The sequence below is a fragment of the Anser cygnoides genome, chromosome 1 (assembly GCF_040182565.1).
Source record: "Anser cygnoides isolate HZ-2024a breed goose chromosome 1, Taihu_goose_T2T_genome, whole genome shotgun sequence".
Taxonomy (NCBI): domain Eukaryota; kingdom Metazoa; phylum Chordata; class Aves; order Anseriformes; family Anatidae; genus Anser; species Anser cygnoides.
The window spans coordinates 118,158,415-118,184,396 of NC_089873.1; the positions used below are offsets into that span (position 1 = coordinate 118,158,415).

The 25,982-nt window shown below is 48.9% G+C and overlaps 1 protein-coding gene and 1 long non-coding RNA gene across 4 annotated transcripts in view; one reads left to right on the forward strand and one right to left on the reverse strand.

The window, feature by feature from the left end:
- Nucleotides 1-8,572: 8,572 nt before the first annotated feature.
- LOC106036039 (uncharacterized) lies at nt 8,573-18,435 on the forward strand. Its single transcript, XR_001207069.3, has 2 exons — nt 8,573-13,615; nt 14,642-18,435. It is a non-coding gene; the product is annotated as an uncharacterized lncRNA (long non-coding RNA).
- Nucleotides 17,171-25,982, reverse strand: part of HSF2BP (heat shock transcription factor 2 binding protein) — a 62,631-nt gene continuing 53,819 nt past the window's right edge. For all 3 annotated transcript variants that reach the window (XR_010825697.1, XR_010825696.1, XR_010825695.1), the window contains one exon: nt 17,171-24,137. The gene's annotated coding sequence lies outside the window, so the exon portion shown is untranslated. The remainder of the gene's footprint in view (nt 24,138-25,982) is intronic.

Consider the following 25,982-nt stretch of genomic DNA (forward strand, 5'->3'; position numbering starts at 1 on the left):
CCACCTCTTGGTGTCTCCCCCTCTTTACAGGCTAGCACAGGCTCAAGCCAGAATAATTAGGATTAGGGTGAAGGGAGATACTGGAAAAGAAGTGATTTCATCTTAGTGCAAGGGCTTCACACCGGACTGTCTCCCACTTGAGCTGATGTGCTAAAGGACAGAGCTGTTTACCCGTGTGTGGTGAACTGATTTACACTGGGTACACAGCCTGCATCCCAGAAGCGTCCCTGATCTGGGACAGCTGCCCAAGAGGCTGCGCAGGAGCACAGAACGTGGCTCAGACTCCCTACCTGGCTGACAGACGAGTAGCCCAGCCACTACAGCAGTTGCCCTGTTCGGGTGGGAAGGATGGGCAGCACCAAAGAATAATGGGTGGATTCATACCAGATTTATCCCAAAACCTCAGGACCAAATCAGTCTTCCCTAAGAAACAAGCTCCCTTTTCAAAAAGAAAAGTGAGTTGAGGTCAAAATCTTGCATCTGAAGCAACATAACACGAAGAATAGCCCGGTTTGGTTGGCATCCGGTGTGGTTTACCAGCGGTCTCTTGGTCCGGGGGAGGAATGCAACATCCCGGACGCCTGCACAACTCAAAGGCCAGCAAGCCCTGTCGCAACGCCGCCTGGCAGCGCGGTCACATTACATGGGAGCATGCCACGCAGAAAAGGTCATGCCCTGGGCTCCACACCAGCCTGCCCTAGTTGGAAAGCGGGTTTTTGTACGTGACACCGCATCTGCCTTGCTCCGGAGAACTTTGATCAGGCTCAGCTGCTCGCCACGCAGGGCAGATGTCACCCAAGTGCCCAGCAGCAGTGGCATTCCCAGCAGGGAGGTGCTGAGCAGGGAGCACAGAGAGGGAGGGCTCGTTTCTTAGAAAGAGGGGAGGAACAGGGTGCTCCGGGTCTGGGCATCCGGCGCAGGGTGTTTCACAAACACCAGACCCATGTAAAGTGAGCTTGACCCCCTGAGGGTGGCGAATAGCAGCTGACATCCCTTGCAGGACAACTTCTCTTGCTCTTTCCTCCCCTCTGGGTCTTTCCTAAGTTGCTGCAGGCTAAATGTAGACCCACGGGGGGCTGGCAGACAGTGGCAGTGCCTGGCAGTGCCCCCACGGATACAACCAGTCACATTTGTGTCCTCTCCATCTGGTTCGAGTTAGCGTGCATGGCTTAAAAATCAGAGAGCTGTGCCCTTCCAGTTGCCAACCTCCATGAGATGACTTTGTGTCCCTCACCCATCCAGTAACCTACGGTTTCAATGGGGGCTTAATTTTGCCCCATAGGGTGATGCCTTGCTGTTTGGAGCTCATGTCTCTGCTCATCCCCATCCTGCTTTGACAAGAAAATGCTGTGTGACTCGCAGTCATGCCACTTTTTCATGACTCAGTTTCCCCCTCGATATCTAAAAGGGGCAGAATTTGAAAATGCACCTTCCCTTTCTTTGTGAATGTCTTTGATACAGAGATCTGAAGGACAACACAAGAGCTAACGTTGACCTACACTTCCCTTTACTGTGTCCAGACCTATTTAGTGCCTATTTATGGCAACCTGGTCATTAGCACTAGAAGAACAAATCCAGTACAAAGAAAGCTTTAAACCACTGAAGTGGGGTGTGCCGGGCTGTCAGAACAGCTATTGTACATTACTTTCCTCCTTGCCCTATCAAAAGACAAAAGCTTCATTTGATGATTGAAGACACAGAGAAACCAGAATAGCAATGGGGGCTCCTCCTGCAAAAAAAAAAAAAAAAGGAATTCCGTGTTTCCTAAACCCCACATTTCTCCTTTCCTCTGCACTGCTCTGTCCCCTTGGGCCTCTCCACAAGGGGACCAGAGCAGAAGTCCTCCAGCAGCTTCCAGCTCACCTCTTGAAGCCCCTCAGGTCAGTGCTGGGCTGTTATTCCAGCAGTGCCAGAAGAGCTTGTGATTTGGACGTGTTTTGTTGCTCGGTTTTCAGGCAAACAGCTGAGCAAGCAGCTGATGTGAGATGTGGACAGTCTCTTTGTCACACAGAGAGCTGCTGCCACTTGCTGGCATCTTGTCATGTACATTTGAAAAGGATTTTCCTTCTGCATTTCTTCCCATGGAAGATTTCAAGGGTGAAAACACCTTGAAAGGAGGCGATGTACCTCCTGCTGAGCCTGGAGGTTTCAGTGTCCCTCACCCTTCAGTATCTCTTAGCACCCTTCTATTGCACATTTCCTTTTATTTTCTCCCTATCCCTATTCCTGGACCAGGGCTGCTAACTTCTAGCTCTAGAACCAGGAAAAGTCTAGGTGCCTTTGTCTCACTGAAACAGAAATGATGAGAAGACGTGGGTTAACCAGATCCTTCAAAACTCTCCCTTTGACCTACAATCAGGCTGGAATGGGTTCAGGTATGACCAACAGGTGAGACTGCCGCAGGAATAAAAAATAAGAATCTTTTTGTGAAAACATAATGTCCTGGCGGGTTTTCATTTTAATGAAAACAATTTTCATAGCAGCTTGATAACCATTGAAAACACGTATGGCAGCCACTGTACATATGCTGTGTATATGTTTTGTCACTACATAATTTCTTGTCTTTCATTCAATTCCTCTTCAAAAGTTCATCTGGCCTACACTGCCTGCAAAATAGCAAACTAACTCCAGTCTTGACCAGTCCTAGAGACCCACAACTCTGTTTAAACAACACCGTGGAAGACGTGGGTTTAGTAACATTTTCCAGCTTGGGTGTGATGGAGATGGAAATCCATGCCCTCCTCAAAGAGGCACCGGGTTGGGCAAGTGGATGCAGAAAGGAGGGAAATCTAAAAATGCAGAATAGGACTAGATCTTATGAAACAAGCACTTTACTTCAGGTGTCAGGCCCTGTGGATGCTTGGAGGATGTTGTGCTCTCTGAACAGACCTTTTCTGGCACCCACATTTCCTGAGAAAACAGGCTTAGAGAGATGTTACAGTTGACACAAACACACTGTAAGGAGGGGATGGATTTCTCCCAAAACGTGCACCACAAAATCACCGGGGAACACCTTTCTGCCCAGGAGGAGAAGCCGTGCTGTGGAGCATGTAAACTCAAGGAACACCCGTAATGAGAAAGTCTGTTTGTTGACCATTAGCTGGAGATTAGATAAAGCTTAATTAATGCTCTCCAGTAATGCTTTCTAGGTTCAATGTTTGACAGACAGATAAAAATGATTGCAGAAAGTCACAGGCTTACCCCAGCAGAAGTCAAAGGAAGAGAGAGAACTTTAGCTGCTAAGCCAAAGGGTCTTTTCCACAAAACAAATGCATTAACGAGTTGTTATCTAGTCTGTGCTCACAGCCTTCTTTGCTTGGCAGAGCAAGACAACCAACAGGCTGTAAAGGGTATCATCCGGGGAAAAGCCCAGAAACAAGCATACCCTTCTAGGACCCCAAATATCTATTTTCTATACTAATTTGCACATATTCTGAAGCATGCTGGAGTTGGCCTTGTGTTCTTGGTAAAATATCAACTCCTTTCTTACGTATATTCACAGAATTACAGCAACTTCACAAAAGACTTATTTGTCTTAAAAGACTTAAGACAGAAGACAAAAAACCTTCAGGCTCATGGCAACCTACCAGTAGGTATTAATGGCATCCCAGTTCACAAAATCTTATCAAAACCTTGCAACCATCCAAGCAGGTTCTGATGGAGCAAATTAACACATCACAAGGTCTTCCTGCCTTCCACCCAGCCTCCAAACGCAATGCTTTCTTCTGGGTCAGAGCAAACAATTCCTGTTTCTGTTAAACTGATCAGTCACGTTCCTGACTAAAATGGAGTCAAATTCTTTCCTGGGCCTTGTCAGGAGTCAAACTGCTAGCTGGTTGTATAGCCACCCACAACTTTTTTTGTGGTCAAGTGGCAGCAAAATGGAAAAGAGGTGGGCCAAAACCAGGATGGTGGCTGATGGAGGGAATTGTAGGAGCAGTAGAAATGACTGCTTCAAGCTCCCCAAACCACCTCTGGACTGAATCAGGCAACCAGCGAGAACAGAAAAGTATCTCAAAGGCAGAGTGAAACACCTCAGGATTATGAACCACACACAGCAGGCAACACAAGGGAGAGAAAAGGAGCTGAATGCATCCATAGCAAACCACCCGGCACTGAGGTTGGCGAGGCAAAATGCAGCAGAAAGACAAGCAAAAGGAGAGGTGGGGCCTGCCGACATCCAGGGCCCAGTGCTGCTGCCACAGTGTCAGCAGGAGCGGGGCCAAAATGATATTAAATCTGCAGAAGCATTGTCAATATAGCAAAACGCTAAATGTCAGAGGGTCAGCTGCAGGCCAGCTACCGAAACCCAGCCAGGCTGTCTGAAAATGGAAGGGAGGATAAGCTATAACATGCTAATATTGCACCTCATCATTTCCATTCCTTTTCTGTAACTCACACACCTTCTTGCCTGTTTTCTTATGGAAACAGAACAACCCTTCTGATCCCCTTCCTCCCTGACTTTAATAGCTTTTGAACCTCCTGGCCAATTTTGATTGAATTTACTGAGCGGAATATCAAAGATGGCTTCATTCCTGTAAGAGCTGCCTTGGCTAGACAGAGAAGAGGATTTATCCTACTTGTGCTTGAGGGACCATAGAATCATGGAACCACAGGACCACAGACTGGGTTGGGTTGGAAGGGACCTTAAAGACCACCTGGTTCCACCCCCCTGCCATGGGCAGGGACACCTCCCACCAGACCAGGCTGCCCAAAGCCCCATCCAGCCTGGCCTTGAGCACCTCCAGGGATGGGGCACCCACAGCTTCTCTGGGCAGCCCGTCCCAGCGCCTCACTGCCCTCTGAGTAAAGAATTTCATCCTTATATCTAATCTAAACCTACCCTCTTTTAGTTTAAAGCCTTTACCCCTTGTCCTATCGCTGCACTCCCTGACAAAGAAACCCTCCCCAGCTTTCCTGCAGGCCCTTTTAGGTACTGGACGGCCACTATAATGTCTCCCCAGAGCCTTCTCTTCTCCAGGCTGAACAACCCCAGATCCCTCAGCCTGTCTTCACAGGAGAGGTGCTCCAGCCCCTTGAGCATCTTTGTGGCCCTCCTCTGGTCTTGTTCTAATACTTCCATGTCCTTCTTTTGCTGGGGGCCCCAGAGCTGAACGCAGTGCCCCAGGTGGGGTCTCACAAGAGCAGAGCAGAGGGGAAGAATCAGCTCTCTTGGCCTGCTGGCCACGCTTCTTTGTTTGACCTCAACTCACCATTTACCAAGCAACAGAGAACTTGTGCTCAAGCCAGTGCAGGGGTGAAGAAGAAAGAGACAGAGGGAGGTGTCCCAGCACCAGGAAAAACTCTGGCCAAGGTTGTCTTAGACATCGAGGCCAACTGAGCACTGGAAACACTTGCTAGTAATGTGTTTGGGAGACATACTCTATTTAATGACACAAAGCAAGCTCTCCTTTTGTAGGCACGTACATCGAATGATGCCCTTGAGTTAGGTCAGTGCTTGTGCTGAGGCACTGCCCCGAGCCCTAACCATCCGCCCCCCCAGCGGATCTGCACACACCTGCCTCCCCTTTCCACCCAGGGCAGAGTGGGAGCTATTTCACAAGAGTGCTCTCCTCCTGTTTTCTGGCTGTTTATAAGCAGAGCTAACAATCAGCCTGCATAAAGCGGCAGAATAGAAATGGAAAGCGTAACACGACAATCACATGCCTGGCAGCAGGCCAAGTGCTGACAGGGAAGAAGCCCAAGCAGGCTTGTTAACCTACTAAAATAATGTAACTTTTCCCCACTATCATATTCATAGATGGCTTCTGCCACAGCAGGTCAGTAAAGATTTATTTATCAGGTCTGAAGCACAAAGGGTAGGATATTCTAGCAGGACCCTGCTGGGAGGCTGGAGAAAAATGTGGTAAACAGCAGCAAAACGATGTGCTTGTGGTGAGCATAAGTGTTTTGGGGCTTTTCCTTTTGCTGAAAACTCTGCTGGTGACTACAAATCTTTCAGTGCAACTTGCAGTGCGCATTTATTAGTTACAGCACCAGCACGCCTTGTACCAGTCCGTGGAACCTCAGGAGAGCCTAGCATAGCAGCAGAAATAGTTTTGCAAGGAAGGCAGGATCAAGGAACGAATATCTCAACACTGATCTCTTCACCACTCTGGCAGCAGCGCTAGGAAACTAAGGATCACAATACGGAGAACAAGGATGTTAATTCTGCCTAAATAACAGACTGCATTTCCTCTCCCCGGCTGTTCTGGGGAGCTAATTACACAGATTCCCAACTCAAAGAAATATAAAACAGTCTGCAAATGATTGCAATGTTGATGTGCTGGCAGTCCAAACCGTGACATATGGTCCTTCAGTATGCCATCCCAGAGAACAGGCTCACGAGCAGCGCTCATTACGCAAAATAATGTCGTAAATAAGAGAAAGAGGCTGATTTTAGAAACGTGCTTGAGGTAGCCTCCTCATTTAGCCCCACAAGAAGACAGTCAGTGTTTTGCAGAGCTGCTACCAGTCCGGTGATAGGTTCCCAAATGCACCTCCCTTGAGGGGGAAGGAAGGTGAATCACACCCAGCCAGGATCCCTGCCCAGTCAATACCCACACGCAAACTTTGCTAAGTTTTTAGCACCCATGCTCCCTCACTTGGACCCTGGCTGAGGAGCTCATGGAGTGAGGGATGCGTGCACAGAGTTCCTGTAGGCCAGGAGGGAAGAGGGGTGAGACACCACTGCCCCAGCAGCTTCCACGTGCCTTGGCCAACAGCCACCTGCTGCATGGAGGGCTGGTGACCCTGGAGGTGGGCATCACTCCTCGTGGCGCAGAGCTTGTGTAGTGCCCCACAAGGGAGACCTTTCCTCGCTCCTCCTCCTTCATGCTGTTCTTGCTCTTCCTCCACCCGTGAGGCACAGTGCCTGACTTGGTGTCTGTGTGACCCGGCCCACTCCCACCAGCCCACCCAGGCCCCATCACCCACCAGTGCCCCTCTGCCCCAGCGGGCACCTGGCCTTGAGCAGAAACCCTGAGGACCAGCTCAGCGCTCTTCCCTGGCAAGCACAGAAGCGAACTTCCCTGTGCAAAGGTTAAGGACAGCCGTAATTTATTTTCTGCTTCCCTTTGGGGATACAAAGTTCAGCAGATGGGACAGCACAGAGCAGCGTCCCCACACCAAACAGCACCGAGACCAAGATTATGGCCCAGAAAAGAGGTTCCCTAGGCTCCACTGCCTGCAGCCTCATCCCAGCACAGCCAGCCCTCCTGCTGTCCCATCAGGACAGCACGGCACCAGCAGGGCAGTAGGGGAAAGGCAAGGGACAGCATGACCAGCTCCTCCCTTAAGTCATCAGTTTGCTGCTCATAGGCCTGGGCAATGGGTTATTTTTACATGCCTAACATCTGCCCTGGACACAAGTAATTTGCTGTGGAATTTATTTTTCCAGGAAAGAAAAAAAGGAGCACAGTGCTATCATTTTTGCCTTCATTACTGCCCAATGATATGCCAAATTCTGGAGTGCCGAGGGCCCCAGACAGCCATTACCTTGTCCTGGCTGTGTTTGGCCTTCAAACAGGCAAATATAACTCTGGTAACTGCATAGAGGAAAGCTCAAAGAGGCCACTGGAGCCTTGTGCCTCTTGGGAAGGAGGTAGCAGATAAACAGGATTAGGGAATTTAGCATAGCTCAACCTGCCAATTTCTGCGAAAAGGAAATGTAGGCAGTGCCTGCAGCCCTGATTCAGAGGAGAAGCCTTTGAAATGCCTGCCAGGCCAAACATGTTAAGATACAAGCTGATTTTCCTCCATCCCGCGGTGCAGTGTGGGGAACAGCCTTCCTCTGTGGAGCCCACCCTGCGCCCAGGACGCCCTCCTCGGCAAGCAGGCCTGATCCTGCACTGCCCTAATTCAAACCTGCAAGAGGGTCTCTTGCGGACAAAAATGAGAAATTTCACCAAGGAAAGGTTTCCCAGGATAATCTTCATTTATTCATCTCTTTTTAGTTGGAGCCCAAGGGGAGCACACTGGGAGAAAGGGCAGGAGCAGTAGAAAAACAAACTGCTGCTGCGTCATCAGCTCTGTGGTGGTCAAGCCCAGCTCAGGCGGTGTCACTGTACTGCCATGTCGGTAACACTCTCTATTATCAATAGCAGACGTGTCTTTTTGGCCCTCAGGCTTGGCTGGGGACGGTGCCTTGAAAGCGCAGAGCCAGCTTTGAGCAATTCAGTGAAGATGGGGAGAGTGGCGAGAAGGAATCAGAGCGGAAACCCCAACAGTCTCCACACCGCCCCGTGGCAGACCCACAGGGGTGCTGTGACAGGAAAGAGGACCCCCCTGATAACAGGGTGGCCCTTTCTGGTAAGTCCTCCTCGGGGAGCCCCTCTGGGGCTTGGTGGCACCCCGTGCTGAGCTGGTGTGACACTGGCTTGCCCCAGCCAGGTCGGGGCGGCCATTTTCATCTTTGCAGCAAGGCTGAGCCTGCAGGCCTTGTGCCTCCGGGGCCTGATCTACCCCCAGCAGGCACAAACACAGAAAGTAGCTGCATCCATACATTTCTTAGCTCTCACCAAGTCCTGCTAAAGTAAAGAAAACACTACGATTTTAGTGCAAACCTGCATTTATTTGCAGGTAGGGATCCACAAAAGTTTTGTTTTCAAGGTAGGTCTGGGCAGCCTTTTGTTTAAAATTCCTCTGCTCCTGCACAAATGGTGTCCACCACTGGCGAGTTATGCAGGCAAAGAATTAAGTGGGGAATCACTTTTGTTCCCTGCATCTGATCTGAATTTTCTTTCTTCCACAGCATGTGATATTTGTTCTCTCCCTCAGGGTACTCTTGTCCTTGGATGAGATTTCAGTGATGCTCTTAAATCCTGTTTGGACAGACTTCCAGCAAGCCACAGACAGCTGAAAGCCTGGTTTTGCAACGTGTGAGGTAGGACCATTTAATACATGTCATGATGAGAAGGCACTGGGAGAAGCTGCTTCTTGAGAAAAGGCCTAACGTGGTGGTCAGGTTTCCAAACCAATGCATCACTTTCAGACCTGAAAGACTGCAGGTAAACTGCTTTGTTGGCCCGCTCCATGGTGCCCCATGTCCACTGCCCACCTTGATGGCCCTTCCAGGAGTTCCTCAGGGACACCACCTGCCCCGCATCATGTTCAGCCTGGTCCTGTTAATTCAGGAGCTGGCAAGAACGATTGGCAGAGCTCAGCAGCACCCAGAGGCAATGCTGAGGGCTGGGAGAAAGGTGGGAGACCTGGGAGTGAAGCAGGATGGTGACCACAACAATATGGTTCAATAACATGCCCATGGAGGTCCTGGCAAGCTGAGCTGTATCCTGTGTTGTCTGAGCACTGATGCAGTTGGATGTTAAATGATCATAAACTTTGGACCTGAAGCTTTACACAGGATCAAACTCTTGAGAAGAAACTCATTTCCCTTTCTTAGTCTTTCTCTCTCAAGTATGATGTACATCAAGTTACATCTATGCAGAGGTCACTCAGAACAGGCAGTAGAAGCTGCAGGTAAAGAAAAATGATCAAAGGAATGTTAAAAAATATCAAATATCCCACAGCAATCTGAAGTAATAGCTCAGCTGCTATAAAAGGTGAAATTAAACAGGACAATCTGTAAAGATGTGCCATTTCATGCCAGATAAAGGAGCTAGCTTCTCGTCTGCTAGACTGTTTTATCATCTGCTCTTCCAAGAATCCATCTCTGCTAGTAATGATGTCAAATAAATCTTCACTAAAATGTAAAAATGTTTATGATTGTACTTACTGACCCATTCCTTTATTAAATGAGGACAATAGGATGATGCCCTGATATTTGCTAATGGGTTACTCCCATCTAACCTTTCCTTGTTCATTCAGATCATCTGTTTTCATTTCATCATACAATAGCTGCCAATAAAATTAAGCCAATTAAATTAAAGGTCTATTATGTTCTTTGAAATCAGGCGAGACCTTTTTTTTTTCCCTCAGTCAATGATCTGAGAAGATTTTTGATAGGGCAGCTGGGAAATCTGCAGCAGATTCTCATCTGCTGTAAATTGGTTTAGCTTTTCTGAAATCAATAGAGTGGCATCAGCTTACCCCAGATGAGGGCCTGACCCCTTACGCATATGAAGAAGCCTCAAGCCTGCGGTTGTGGCAAAATTTAAATCTGGAATTACTCCTTCATGCAATCTCAAAGACCTTGTCCGCATAGGGAAGTACTAACAGTTACATATAACATAAGTTCTGCAGGTAGGTATAGCATTAGCAGCCAGGTATGCAGCGCAGTTACACCATGATCTCTTCTCTATGTAAGTGCCCCTATTCCAGTATAAAATATGACCTTTTAGATTTCATTTTAAATGTGAGCTATTCCCAAGAGGCATAAGTTAGATCAATATAAGACTCCAGTGTCACATAGTAGTGTCTGCTCAAAGCTGCCTGCTTTGCTACTCTGATATAAAACATTTTACTGCATTTTTTTCCAGTTGAGGCAAGACCTTAGTATCTCATTCAGTGATTATTTAAATAAAAAGGCAAACAGAGGAGGAATGTTCTACATCCTAGCAAAATCTTAAGCTTTATCCTTGAAATTCCATTTAAATATTTTAAGAACTAGTTCTGGACATTCCAGCTGAAAACAGTCTTTATTTGCAGACAACGCATTCACTCTGCCACATCTTTGAGTGACTTCTCATTTCTGGGCCAGGCTTCCAGTAATTTATTTTTTTTTTGTGGAAATCAGCTGCTTCTTGGAAAACCTCATTTAATTAGATCATCGTGATTGAAAAGGCTAAGGCTGATAAAGCAGGGTGCCCATAATTTGTTCTCCTGCCTTACCATGGGACAGACACTTTGTGAAGAGCTGAACATGCCCCTCAGACAGGATGTGTAAGTGAGGGGGCCGACCCGTTTCAAATATCCCCTGTGTGACTCACCGGCTGATGTGGTCCCCAGTTCTGTCTCATCTTCTTTTTGTCCACAGTGCCCTTGGAATGCCTGATCAAAACACGACGGAAAATGTCCTCTCATGTGGTGGGACAGGGACAGATGCCTCCGGTCAGTCAGCGGGAGATGCCAGGTCACAGCCTGGATCTCCAACCCAACCAAGGCAGCGCCTTGGGGTAAAGACGTCTCAAAGGAGACATGCAAATCCCCTTGTACCTCCTCAGCAGTCACAACCGGTTTGTAAGCCATACATGGGACCGAGGCCATGGCCTGGCGAGGTCTGGGGGCTGCTGTAGGAGGCTGAGCTCTCAGCCACCAGGAACCCTTGGAGCGCAGCCTCCAGCAGCAGACGAGTGGCCTGCCTGGCGGAAACCCTGCGCTGTGGCAATCACAGCAGGGTGCAGGGATGGGGCAGCTCCTTCTGCAGGCACGGACGAGTGGCAGCCGCTTGTGCAAAAGGCCACGTGCTGGCATGTGGTCACGGGAGAGAGGAGGAGCTGCCAGAGCCGCTGGGGACTACCTCGAGGAGGCTTCCCGCAAGGTGTTGGGCTGCGGTCACGTAGCCTCCTGGTGGGGTGAGGGACACCAGCTGGGACTAGCCGAGTGCTTTCCTTCATTAGAGTGGGAGTGAGACTTGCCTTTCTGCAGTCCCAAATGGTAGGCCACGGGAAGAGAAAGTGTATCTGTTTTAGAGGCCCAGGATATCCTGATTGACCCATTAGATGGCATAGAGGAGTGAGCTTACTCACATTTCCCCAGGAGGCATTTTTCTTTTTGAGTTTTAGTGTCTTTTCCCTAATAATAAAGAAGGGCTGTAGATCTTTTCCATAAAATTCTTATGGCGCTAGTGAAAAATTCAGGGATAAACCTGGCAAAGACACCATCATTTAACTCACATCACAGTCCTGGATCCTTTTTTTCAATTTGAAAGTGTTGCATCTTTCTTAATATTCTCTCTGAATGCTCTGCCAGAAGACAGCTGCAAACCCATAAATCATACCAGTACCGCTAGTAAATTTTAATCTCCACCCCTCTGTTAGCCATCATCCTGAGGAGCTGGCACACACCTAGAAAGTGTTTTATTTGTCTTCCTACAGACTTGATGGCAAAGCTAGCACAATCCCCACCAAGCCTAGACAAACTCTGCTGTGAAAGAAAGGCAAATAAAGACCTGGAGGAGCTCTTTCATAAAGATTGAGAAGAGAGAAAATGCCTTCCCGCAAGCCTTAAAGCAAACGTGGGAATTAACACTGAACAGCTTTGTGTGTATTTCTAAGTGAAAGACTTTGTAAGCAAAGCTTTATTTAACTCTCTGCTGTCAGAAATTCAAACAGCGAAACAGCTCCTAACCCTAATTAACTCAAAATGTTTGACATCTTAGAAAAGCTTTGAAGCACAGAAGGGCTCTCTAGCAGCCAAACCTACAGTGCAGACCAGAAGTTTCCGTACTCAAACACTTTTTATTTGTATCAGGCATTGTATAAACTGCATGAAACCTCACACAAGATCCAGCAATGTCTTTTGCTCCTGGAATGCATTTTTCTAGGATAAAAGTTTTGAAGTGATCCACCCATTCCTAACTGTAAGCAGAAAATCCCAACTTCTTTTCAGACCCAAGGGGCATAAGATCAATACAATAGATACAGTCACAGAGTCTACGCAAGAGGGACTGACTGAGAGGAACAAGGAGGGAGGTGAAAATATCTCTTGCGACAAGATCAGGCCTTCCTCTGGGCTGATCTCCTCTGTGCCACCAAGCAGGGGACCAACCGGAGATACCCCGCGAAAGCTGCTTGCCACCACAGTCCTCACTCGGGCTTGAGATTGGCCAAGGATAGAAAGCTGAACAATCTCTTTCCTCAAAGGATCTTATCACTCATTTATGGGTTTCCAACTCCAAACAGTCTCTGAAACTATGCAAACAAGAACTGACTGCTCGCTGCCTGTTAATGACCCTTGTACGTGCGGTTTCATCAGCTCTGTGTAGAACTAATTTTTGCTGAACTGTCACAGCTGAGCTGCTGGAAATGCACATGTGTCATCAATTTCAAGAACCATAAAGGTGAAATTACTCCCGGGAGATCCACACCCCTCCTGTAATTGTCGAAATAATGGAGTTATGTTGGGATAGAAAAGGTGTAAAGAAAGACAATACTCGCTTGGCTCTTTATGTGCTGCATCAGGAAAACTTTATCATTTCTGCCATATCAGGCGGATTCTCTGATCACTCACACCTTTGTAACACAAGAGTGATTTTGACGAAATTCTTTGTTAATGATTACATCAGTAGAGTCACACCACTGAGAAGAATACGGCATTTCCCATTTGCAATGCACATTAGAAGCCGGTGATGATAACTTCCACAGGGTTACCCCTTTTCAGAAGTGAAGCAGTGGAGCTCAGATGCCTGGATTTCATCAAAGCCACACGCAGCTTTACAGCCACTTCCAGTTGCTCACACGGAAACAGCATCTTGAGATGCTTTACTACCCTACGGCTTACAGAAGCAAACAGAGTAGCCACAGCAGTGCCACAGGTAGCTACTGCTTCTCGTCACATGAAGCCTGGGAGCCCCAGCAGGAGAGCCTGGTGCCAGCAAGACAGGCAGGAGAGGCAACTGATGTGATCAGAGGAGGAATGGTGTTTGACCAAGAGAGGCAGCAGCAGAACGACTTCTTCATCTCCAGATCTGCCTCGTGTCTCTGATTCACTCACAACGGTGGGTTTTGAGAGGAAATAGAAAGATAAAAGTAGAAACTCGCTGAAGAAGATAATCTGAGTTTGTATATAGTTGCAAACCAGCAACCTTTCCCTTAAAGAATCACTGTCTTCAAGGTGCCCCCATGAGGGCTAGCACTCCCTTTGACCAAAAATGAAGTGTTGCTGTGATAAGGATGATCCCAGGGCTGTGGAAGATAGGGTACCATGTTTGGGGTTAGCCGGGGTGGTGTGCCTGGCCGTGGGGCTGCTCAGAGGGTTTGCTAACGGAGGTCATCTGGAGTGGTAACTCACACACATGGAGGAGCAAGCCTGGAAGGGATGGTGGAGAGCCCTAGCCCATCCTGGTGGGCAAGGGCTGTCCCTTGCTGACAATGGTGGAGGTGCCTAGATCCCGTGCAGCACGGGGCATGCAGCCGTGGCTCCCACACCGTGCAGCTTGGGGGCCTGTCCACCACCCCACGTGTGCTGGGGAAAGATCCTACAGGGCATCCCTGGTGTCTCCACCGGGCTCTCCCCAGGGAAGATCGCCGAGCACTCTCCCTGAAGGCTTTCCCCTGGAAGAGTGGAAAACCACCAGCAGCTGTCAGCAGGGAAGCGCAATTATTGTAAGAGAAAGGGATGATGAGATAATGCACGGACGGGGGTGGACTGCAGCGAGAGAGAACAGCAGTCATTTTATAGTCTGATTTATCGAGCAGGGGTTATTTACGACAGTATCTATAGTTCAGTGATGGAACCACAGCTTTCGGGGGGGTGACGTGTCCCAGCCCAGCGCTAACAGCTGGGGCACGGGCCTGTGTCATGGGTCCCCACTCTCCTTTTTGCCAGGCAGACCAGACACCTGGGGTGCTTTTTTTTCTTTTTTTTTTTTTTTCTTCCTTCTTGTTTGCTAATGTAAACAAGAATTCCATTAAATTCATCTGGGAGCAAAAGCTGAGAGCACAAAAATCAAATATTGCAAGGCATACAGAATCACAGGGCCTGGCAGCACTGCACAAATGTGTCTGTACTTTTCCAATTCCAGAATAACTGGGAGAGACTCGGCTAGCCCTCTGCCAGACACAGGGACACATGGTGCCTTGTAAAACTCGGAGCTGAGAAGAAAGTGACGAGGCCGTGCAGCCCAGCTCCCTGCAGATGCGGAAGAGTGTCGTGAGAGCCTTGTGGATCCCGTCTCGCACTGCGGATGCTCTTGCTCCCGGCTGTGTCCCCAGCACCCTCCAGACTTCAGCACAAACAGGTACTCCTTGAGCCTTTTACCAGACTGAGGGGGAAACCAAGTCCACATGACAAGAGCATCAATTAAGAAAAGGGCTCGTTAACCCCAATCAGCGGCCAAGTCAATATGTCCAGACTGCATCCAGGACCTGTGTCACATGGGCGGACCAGCTTTGATTCCCACTGCCTCTGGCATTTCAGTGGCAAGCTGCATTTTGTGGCATAAATTTGTCCTTAGTTCACTCAAAAAGCTCTGCGTTTATCTTGGGATGTGCTTGATATGACACGATTTTCTCAATATCATCCCAGTAAGGACCTGTGAGCCGCAACCTGCATTCCTCTTGCATTTGATATTTTCAGAAATCAGCTACAGAAATATCCGCTCCAAGGGGAACATCTCAGGGAAGAAGTTAAAGATGCCTTTTCAGAAAAATGTTGTTGTAGGAAACTGAGTCTTCTCTCAGGTTTAGAGCTTCAAAACCAGTCCGCCTTCCAAAGGCGTGGTTTAAAGGAGAGCAACAGTTTGCATTTTGTTTCTAGAGAGACGTTTATTAAAAACGCCCAGAGTTAAGCACCTTTCCAGGGAATCTCACTTGTTCCTTTTCTGCCTGCAGAACGAGGGCAGCCCCAACCTTTCCCCATGGAAGCACACCGAACCTGACACCACACAGCACCTAGGTCTCCCATCTTTCACTCCAGTTCAGGTGAGGAAGCACTGAAAAGGGCTCTGCTGATGCAAAACTGTAGGAAGCAAGATAATCGTAGGCACAGAGGTTGTGGTGATGTGGCACCTGTGTAGGATAGGAATAAGGCAATTTGTTATGAGAAGAACCAGCAACAGAACCATGGACTCTGGGAAAACTGGCCGTGCTGAAGGAGCACGAGACACCTGAAAAAGCTCTGTCAACACGCTAAGTAAATACACTACAACAACCAAGATGAGCTCCACGATGTAGCGGGTGGCCAGAACAGGTTTTTCTCTGTCTGTGCACACACACGCACATTTATAAATACACACGCAGGCACACAAGCGCATATATTCAGGTAGAAGTATTATTCAGATAGAGGTCTAATTTTAAGTCGATGATGCCCATTAGAGCAAGACGTAACCAGCAATTTGGAAGCATTTTGAAGCGTTTCATTTTGTGGGTGTAGAGCCGCCAAGTCGCTCTGTAGAGGCAGCAGTGCCTCTCTTCTCGGGAGGCTGTGCTGCACGTCCCCAGAAGGCAGGCTGGTGCCTCCACTTTGCCCTGTGCCTTCCACTCCAAGCCGGTCCTAGGTGACAGATAGCATTTGCTGCGTTATCACCTCCTCCTGCCCCTTTCGCTGGAGTTTACATCAGCCCGAATCTGGCCGGGCTCATTTAAAGAGCTGTCAAAGAAAATGTCACCGTGTTTTCCTAAGCACAAAGGGATTTAGAGAGCCTAGCGCAGCAAGTAGCAATGTAAAACCCACTTGCTTTACAAGCACAATCTTGCTGATGCAAAGCATAAGACATATGCCGAGGGAAAGTTTAATAGTCACCTGGAAAAAGCATTAACTTGAACTACAACCATTTTCTAATGGCATATTGTGTATGTAACAAAACACCCACAAATAATTTCGGGACCAGGGATGTTCCCCCTTCTAATTGTTTTCATCATGGGGGCCGCCAGGGCTCTTACGTGCGCTTTCGACTGCCGCTGTGAAATATGTGTTCCCTGTTTGTTCTTGTTCTGCCTCTGCAGGAAATCAGGGACTCTGGCTTCCTGTAGGCTGCAGATGCCTTATTCTTTGTATTCCCCAAATAGGAAGTCCTGGGGTCATTCTGCCAAATATATGGAAACTCAATTTCATTTCAACGCAGGATTAATCACTAGGAAGTGTCAGGACATTGATGGTCCGATAACAAGACAGTTACAGCAGAAAACTTTTATGGGCACCAGAGCTAAAGCGTTTGGCGACAGACATGAAACTGTACGTCTCTGCATCAAACGGGGAAGGAAGGCTACCTGATGAGAATTAATGCCGGCAATTGTGGTAGCCGTGGTTTTTTTTTTAATGCCCTGTAAACCTCACCAAACTTTTATCCCTCCTTAGATTTTTCAGAGGAAGGTAGATTGCTCGTGATGACTAACCCCGGTTTTTGATGACTAAGCTCTATGTTTTTGCTCTGCAAATCACAACAGTCTGCAGCGAGCGTCCTCTCGCTTACAAAGGGCTGGCAATCACACACCTCCGCTCAGCTGAAGGAGAGGCTTCTGGTTTGCACCCTTGCGAGTCAAAGACCAGTTGCCAGTGCATGTGAGTCAAAGACCAGTCCCCTGTTGCCAGTGCATGTGAGGGGGGGGGCAGGTTTTCCAGGCTAGCAGATGCAGTAAGAACACTGGGAAAAAAAAAAAAAACAACAACAAACACTCGCTATATTTAAGTCCATAAGCAATTAAACGGAGCTTCCCCAAGCGTGTTCAGACTTCCTGCCTAAAACATTACCCAAACACAGCCAACGCCATCTTGCTGGGAGATGAGCAGCTGTTGTTATCCCACTTTAAAGGCTGGGTGAAGTGAGGTGCAATGACAGAGCTTGGTCTGCACCCACAGAGTTGGGCTCTTCTCCAGCACCCAAATATCGACAGCAGCAGCCTTTATGCAGTGCCCAGCCTCCGCTCAGGGCTTGAGATAGCTTGCAGAAGGGCTGCTTCACATAGCATCCAGTTTTGGGCCCCATCATCATGACCTTCCCGTCTGAGCGGGTGAGCTCCTGCAGGCCCCGTCTCTCCTACTGCACCCTGCTCAGCCCGTTAGATATTTTAACACTTTTTCTGAGGTCTGGTTTTAGGACAGGTACAACATTATATTACCGTGACACTGGGCCGTGTTCATCTTAGCTGTAGTGGTGACAGAAATGCAGTTCTGCAAGCGATTAACATGTTTTATGGCAAGCCATTAAGGAAAAGACAGGGTTGCGTGAAGTGTTTCATGAGTAAAATGTCACCTCCTGCCTTAGAGGAAGAGATCTGTCCAAATGTTAGACTTTGCAAAGACAGCACACTTCTAAAAACATACTCAGATTAGCATTTTCTTGGAGGAATAGTTAAAGGGGAGGGAGGAATCTCCTTCACCGCCAGCAAGAGCTCCTTCACAGAGACCAGCAGGCACACGGTGCTGTGCCTGAGTGCTGAGGAGCTCTTGTCTGCTCTGCAGAGCCCCTACCAGCAGCTAAGCTGCCTGATTTATGTCAGCGACGGCTCCTAAAGGAGGCTGAGCTTTTATGTGGAAGGGGGTGATTTGGAAGATTTATTTTAATGTCTTCCCCGAATGAAATAAGCTGTATTCTTCTGCGGGTCCGAATTCTGCTTACTACGTGGCTTTTCCTGGCCTACCTAACCTGGTTTGGGAAATAATCGCTTTTTCCCAGCAAAACTTCTGAACGTCAGCTTGACTGAAGAGGCCGATGCAGCAGCAAGCACACATAAAAGAGGGCAGCCCAGCAGAAATTAAATATAAAGGTGACAAGAGGCAGGAAACGTAGGATAAAAAAAAAAACAACAGGCAAGAAAAGGATTCCCAATTGTAAATCACTTTTGTCATGGGCAAAACCCAATGGAAAAAAAGCCTAAACAGCTTATCAAAGAAAGAATCTTGCTAAAAGCCTGTCACGGGCTGAGTCCAAAAGAAAGACATCAAAAAAGGCACAAAGTGTGGTCCCAAAGGAAATGGCCGTGCTCTAGAGAACACAGCAGCTGGGGGTGCGAAGAAGCTGAGACCCAGAAGAACAGATCCTGCTGAAATTTGTTGTGATATCTGTTTCAGTATTTAAATCCTGAGTTGGAATAGACAAAATACATGAGGAACAGCATTTCATCAACTGAAGGGTTTCCCCAGGAGCCCTGGGCAGGCTTGTGGGGTGCACACGCGTGGATCAGCCGCAGCCTGTGCTGGTGGGTGCGAACAAAGGGGATGTGCCTGGCCCCGTGCCGGCCAGCTCCAGCTGCTCCGGGAGGAGCTGGCACCAACAAGGAGCCTTCAGGGCCTTTTCCAGCCCTTGGGAGGCTGTTCTGGCACTGACGTCTTCTTCCATGTCCCTTAAGGACATCTCCAAGCAGCTGGGAATGGGGAAAGGGGCGAGGGGTCCAGCAGGGATATACCGAGAATAAGGCGACCAGCGAGCAAGAATTACGTTTCGGAGAAAAGAAGCAAGGAGCAGGATTTCAACACTTGTTCCCTGCTCCATGCCAGAGCAGGAACTGAGTTTTGGATGGCTTCATCATGGGGAGAGGAGGGAGGAGAAGGGAGCGGGGGAAAGGGCGAGGGGAGCACGTGGAGAAAGCAGGAGAGGAGCCCTCGGCGGCAGCCGGCACGGGCTGGGGCAAAGCCAGCGTGCCTGAGGTCAGGCGTGAGGAGCACTTAGTCCTCAGCATGGCCATTCATTTCCTCACTGTTTTAAAAAAAAATACATATATTTATAGGACCATTCAGGGCAGGGAAGCTCTTTGAATCAGTGCCTGGCTGTCAGGGGCCGACCCCGATGAAGGCAGGAGTAGCTCAGAGTGCTCCTTTCACACCAGCTCCCCAGGCGTCCTCCCGGTTGGATGCCATTAGGGCTGATCTCACCTGACCCTACAGTGCTGTCACGTTGATGTAGCACCAGCGATGGCTCTTACGGGCTCACCTCCCAGAGCAATTTAGGGGGGCTTTCTTTTCCTGCCTTGACATTCTTCTTTAAAGGTCCTCGGCTTGTGGAAGTGTGAAACCTTTCAGATTCGTGACAGGAAATCCTTCAAAAGAAGGTGCTTTCTCTGTACTCCACGCCATCCTTGGAGCTTCTTGCAGCAGCTAAGCTTCTACCCTAAGGTGCCCTTGATCGCGTTGCTGCTTGCACAGCACTCCAAAAAGTGTACTGCCCATTTCCAAAACCCACGGATCGCCAAAGGAAGCCTCGAAGCTGCCCGCACACTGCTGGGTGCTGAAGATGCAATTCCTTTCCCCACGTGAGCATCTGCCAGGCTCCACAGCGCTTCTTGCAGGCCAGGAGGTCACTTCTGGTTTCAGGGCACGGGCTGCAGCCTCTGCAAACGAGGACTTTCCTGCCCCATACAGCCCTGGACGCTGGCCAGGTAGGGATGGCGCTCAGGCACCACCGCGGCTCTGCTGCGTTCCTCATGCGTGCGGGGAAGCCCTTGGAGGACAAGCTGCCAGACAAACGCATCCCCAGGAGGGGATAACCCGGGTAAGCATGGCCACGGGGTAAAGAGATGCTTGAGCCTGTGGAGGCGACGGGAACCAGGCACTCGGAGAAACATTTTAAAGACACCCAGTGGGGTTTCCAGAAGACCCCCATCTCCCAACCCATTTATTTCAACAAAAGCTGGGGACCAATAGGCTTCCAGAAAACCCATCACCAAAAAACCCTCTGCGCCAGCCGTTCCCCTGGCCGGACGGCGGTGAACCGGAGTGTCCACGCTCGCTCGTTGAATTATCTTCAACGCAGGGTCCAGCATCTGCACGGCTTGGCTCCGTCACGCTGGCTCCGCGCCCGCTGCAGGAGGACACGCAGCACCTGACGGAGCACGCAGCCCGCTGCCGTAACAGCGCCAGCCCATCCAGAAACGCGCTGGCTGCTCAACACGAAGCAGCAGAGGGGGGACTGAGAACAGCAGCGTGCTGCTTCGTGTGATCTGGGGGCAGTGGTGCTAAGTGCCCTGAAAACTGATTTACCGTCTCGTTGAACCACGGCCCGCGCTGCTTGGGAAATTTGGAATAACATTTCCAGAAATACCTAAGTGCTCATGATGAATTTTACTGCCAAAAATTAATTTCCTTCATTTCCTCTTTTTCCTCCCACTTTCTCCCCTTATTCCCATTGCTGTTTCTGGAGCAAAGAATTGATGTCATTGCCGTGAATAGCTCTGAATTCATTTGCTTACAGTTTTGGGCAGGGAGATTTTTTTTTTTATTTTTTTTTTTTCCCACCAGAAGGTCTTATTGCATTCATTCTCTCCTCCTTCCTTCTTGCACCTATGCCCGGCCTCTTCCTCCCTGCACTAGCATTTCGAGACTCCCCCTCGCCACTCTCCTAGTGGAGGCATCACTACTGAGTCATCCCTCCGCATCCAGCCCGTTGCTAATCCACCTCGTGCCGTTTCCTTTGCAAGGGCTGCTCACTCTTCTTCCCCACGTCCACCCCAGCAGTCCATGCTCTGAGCACCTTCACCCTCAGTCGCCCCTGTTACCCCCTCTCCAAATTTTCTCTCTCCTTCCTCTGGAGTCTGCATTATTTAAGGTGATGCCCGCCCCTTTCCGCTACCTGCTGTTTATCTGAAGGCATCCCTCAGATGTCCTCCCAAGCTTCTGGCCTTTATTTTTCCTCACACGAAACTCACTGCCTTATCCTCATCCTTACAGTCACTGAGGGACAGTAGGGATGGGCTTGGCAACCTTTCCTTCTGATGGTTTTCCATGGGAAATAGATTTCCCTGTTCGGTTTCTGCTTTTGTTTCCCTGCTCTGCTCCGGGAGCCAAAGTCCCGAGACATCCTCCCAGAGAGGAGGCGGCCCCAAAGGAAGGAGGTCCGGCCGCTCACCGAGGCTGGCGGCACAAAGGAAAAGCCTCTCCAAAAGCCTCTTTGCGCCTTTGTGCTGCGGAGGGTGACTCAGAAGGCAACCCTAAGCAGACCGTCTGTGCAAGGTGTGAGAGGACGTCACAGGTCCTCCAGGTCTTTCCTTCCTCCTCCTGCGGCCCTTTGCTTGCGAGCAGGTCTCTTCTCAGGCTGCCTCTGCCCGGGTGTCTGGGAGCTCAGCAACACCTGGGATGAGCGTCGCAGGAGGAGGGAGCGATACTGAGTGTTTTTCAAAGAGGAGCTGGGGCTCCTCTGAAGCGTTTGAGTCCTCATATCAGAAGCCGGTTGTTATCACTGTGGGGAAACGCACTTGAGAGAAGCCAGCTGCAGTCAGGGACCACGATAGCTGATAGCTACAATACAGGAGGCTGCGTGAGTTTTTACGTCAGGGTCAGGAGCTTCTCCTCTGGCCCGTACCAGCCTCTTCGTGGTTCCTGCCAGAGAAGTCCAGTGTGCAGAACGGAGGTAAAAGACGGGTGGGGAACAGGGTACAGCTCATCCAAAGACCGTTCTTTCAGAGGTGTATAAACGCAGCCTGTGTCGCCACGATGTCAGATGGCAAAGCTCAGTCACCCAAGTAAAAGGGAAAGTTACAGGGTGCTTTGCCAACAAAAAGAAAGAAAAAAAAAGTGTTGAAGTGGCAACAAACGATTCGACCAATAACAGCAACAACCTTTCAGCAACTATTCAGGCACTGGCTATTCAGCCAGCCGCTTTTGCTGCCATTTTTATTAGCCACATAGGATGGAGGTTATACGACCCTATCCGGGTAACATTGTTAAACCAGGAAAAGATACGACAGCAAAACAGTTTTTCTGTGGCTTAATTAAATGGCCTCGATCCAAACTCCACTGAAGTCAATAAGAAACCTTGCCACTGCCTTTAACGACTTTGCATGACTGAATACTCCCAGCAGGGCTTTAATAGGAAAAAAGAGTGAAGTTCAAGCTGCAAAATACAAGACAGACTCTGTACAGCAGGAAAGCTGCTGACATGCTTCCGTGGCATAGGTAGCTCTCACTGATGGGAGAAAGGGGGCTCTGACCTGATGGGAGAGCTGTGGGGATCTGCATCTTCGTTTTCTCTCTGTGGACTCAAGGAGCCACTTGTGATTTACATGAATAAAATATATTTTTTTTTTAATTATAAAATGTACGCTGTCAAAGGGCCAAAATGCACCTCTGTACGTCTGGGAGAGGTAGAGTGTGCTGACACCCAGAGCTTGTTTTCTTGCTGTGCCAGATCTTGATTATGCTGAAGCGAATGGAAACACTTCCACAGAGTTCAGCAGGACGGTGATCTCCCCAGGAAGGGCTGGCACTGTGCAGGGCACACTGTTGCACACTCTGGACTTGTGTGCCGTGCTTTGCAGACTCCTTTTTGTAGATGCTTCTTGTTTATAAGTAAAAGTACTTAGATTAACGTTGCAAAAACAAATAGTCTAATGTTGTTACATTTTAAGGGCACATTAACTCGAAAGAGCAGCCAAGTTTGTTGACTAAAATGATTTACACAACTCTAAGGCCACTAAACAACTATTTCTCAATGTCTCATCAGCAGCGCAGGGGAGCAGGAGCTAAAAATGCCGCAGCTCAACAAACAGTTCTGTGTTCCTGCTGTTGATAAGTACATGATGTTTCTTTGTAAATAAAAGGCTGTCAGGGGTTGCTTTAATTTAAAAAAAAAAAAAAAAGGCAACACCACAAATAAATAACATGAATAATTTCTAGGCATGTACTGTCCTCTTTCCCTCCTTTCATTTCCCTCATATGACTCCATTAAACTATCCCCAGCAAATCCTCTGCACTATGCCCAGGGTTCCCAAATTACCTTCAAAGAGGCGGCTGTGTGGCCAAGAAGCAGCCCCTAACATGGCTGATATAACGCGACAGCCCTTTGGTTGGCAGGGACAGGAATGCCCACGTGCCAGTAAACAGCATTTACATGAAGGGATCATCCAGAGTGCCCAGGTTGCCTGAGAGATGCTGAACATCCTCCACCACCAAGGATGTGGAAGAAATTAGTTTTTTTAGAGGTCCCCGTCTAATGCCCATTGCAGGTGGACATTGATTAACAGCTCAGTCAGGATTTCTACTCTGCCAGTCAAAGGCAAGTGCCCAGGTGCCTCGCCAAGGAAGCCGGATAAAGTGGAGATGTTTTTTAACAAAGCAGGCGAGGGAGGTGTAAGACAAGCAGATGGAAACTGAATTCAGAAAAACATTGTGCTAGCAGGCATCTAATAGTGAGAGCAATCAATCAAGGAGCTCATTACCAAGGGACACTGTGCAATCCCCATTTCTTGATGTCTTTACATCTAGAGAGGCAAAACTGTCCTAACAGGGCACTGTTCAACCAAAAGCTGTCATGCTTGATTTTAGGACCTGAAGGATAAAATCCAAAGTCTTCCACCGTACAAAGGTCAAGCAAAGTGAGGACAAAGGATTTAAAAAAAATTGAAGACTATGAATGGAGCCATTAAAAAGCCTCGAAAAGTTTTTTGTCTCTGTCAAAAACGTAGGAGAAGCAGGATGGGAGAGCATGTTTTGCAGCTGAGCCGCAGGCAGGGAAAATACCAAGAGGCACTGCACGGCTCCATCTGGTTTGGTAATTTCTTCGGCCACGGCTGCCAAACAACAAAGACATCCTCGCTGATGTGTTGACTCCAGCAGGTCTAGTGAAGCATGAACCCTGCCAGCTTTCACAGCTACAGAAAGAGATGAGAACCACTGTTTAATGTCATCCAGTCACATAAAACATAAATATGTCCTAACGGAGGTATGCAAAGCACTCGCCTTACTTCCTCTGCTACGCCAGCTCAGAATGTGTTGTGCTGCTGCAGTAAAAATGGTCAAACTACTGAATGTCAGATCTGGGGCGCACCTCTCCTATCTTACACTGTCTGTCTTTTCCCTTGGATTTCCATCTGTTCTCTGCAGGGAGCAAGAAAGCCTGACTGTAAGTAGACAGACGTCTCGCAGACTTGATTCTCACTCGGGTCCTACATCCTTACTGCGCGTATTCATTACACAGCTCTGTTCTGCCACACAAAGACGTCTGGTCTTCTGCCTGTGATACGGTTATTTGCCAGAAATGATTTCAAATAGAGCAGACAATGAGCCTGTTACTTAGTTTTCTGATAATTTTGTTCTGTCACCCTGAGCCAAAATGATAACATCGGTGCTCAAACAGCTCCTACACAGATGCTGTCTGAGACCCGTTCTCCTCCTGGAGATTTGCTGACCGGCACAAGACAGAGCAGGAAAACATCGCTTTGAGAAACATTTGGCAGTATCTCCGGGATGCAGGGATAAGACCACGCATTGAACTCTCTTTACATAAACACCAATAGGGGATAAGTCAGAACTCTTGAAATCGGTATGTCACCTTATTTCAACATCCAGCTAAAGTTTGATGTGAAAGTTCAGTCAGAGCTGTATCTGGCCCCGTGATTTATAGTGTTTACTGAACTTGGGAGCCAGCATGATGGTAAAATATCCCAGATATCTCTTTAATCTGGATAGTTTACATCCAAAATCATATTTAACTGCTGGAGGATGGGGAGGAGGGAGAGTCACGTTTTGGGCTGTGTTTTATGCTGTGCTTCTGTCCTTGGGCTGGAGAGGAGAGGAGAGGAGAGGAGAGGAGAGGAGAGGAGAGGAGAGGAGAGGAGAGGAGAGGAGAGAGAGGAGAGGAGAGGAGAGGAGAGGAGAGGAGAGGAGAGGAGAGGAGAGGAGAGGAGAGGAGAGGAGAGGAGAGGAGAGGAGAGGAGAGGAGAGGAGAGGAGAGGAACACATCCATGGGGAAGGGCAAAGGCTTTGGGATTTCCCCCCAGATGTGTGCCACAGGGCAGGAGGCTCAAATGAGAAAGGCATGGGCCAAGCTTGGCACATGAGGCAGCTCAACTGACTGCCCCTCCCTGGGAGTGAACAAACCAACAATTCAGTAATCGTCCCCCTGGGACACGTAGCTATTCATCTGGATTTTTAAACACCATTTTTTACATTATTTATAATATAAACACACATATGCATATAAAACTCAAGAGACCTTTTCTTGAAGATGTTTAAATATGGTGGGAAGCTGTCCTGCTTCCCGGTCGGCAGGGCCCTGACATGGCTCTCATGTCCAGATGATATCCCCTTCCTTTCTCCACAGATGTCTTCAGGAGACGGTGGAGGTTTTGTGCTTGCTCCAGTCCCTCGGGAACTGCTGGGGCAAGGGATAAACCTCCACAGGGGACACTGGACGAGGTGAGACCAAGCTGCCCCAGGGCAGGAGCTCTGCCGTGTCTGGGAGTTGTGTGAAAAGTGAGGCCTACCGTCCAGAGGGCACGGCAGCTCAGCTACGTCGGTGCAATGTCAGGAGTGGCAGGACCCCAAACTGCCACAGGTCCCAACACAAAGCTGCTGCGGGTGGCACCGGCACGACACAACACCCGGACCAACACCAGGCCCACCCACAAGTGCAACGCTGGCTTGTTGGGATGGTGACGAGACCGAACAAGGCCCCGGGCTTCTCCAGGACACCATGACAAAGACATGGTCCGACG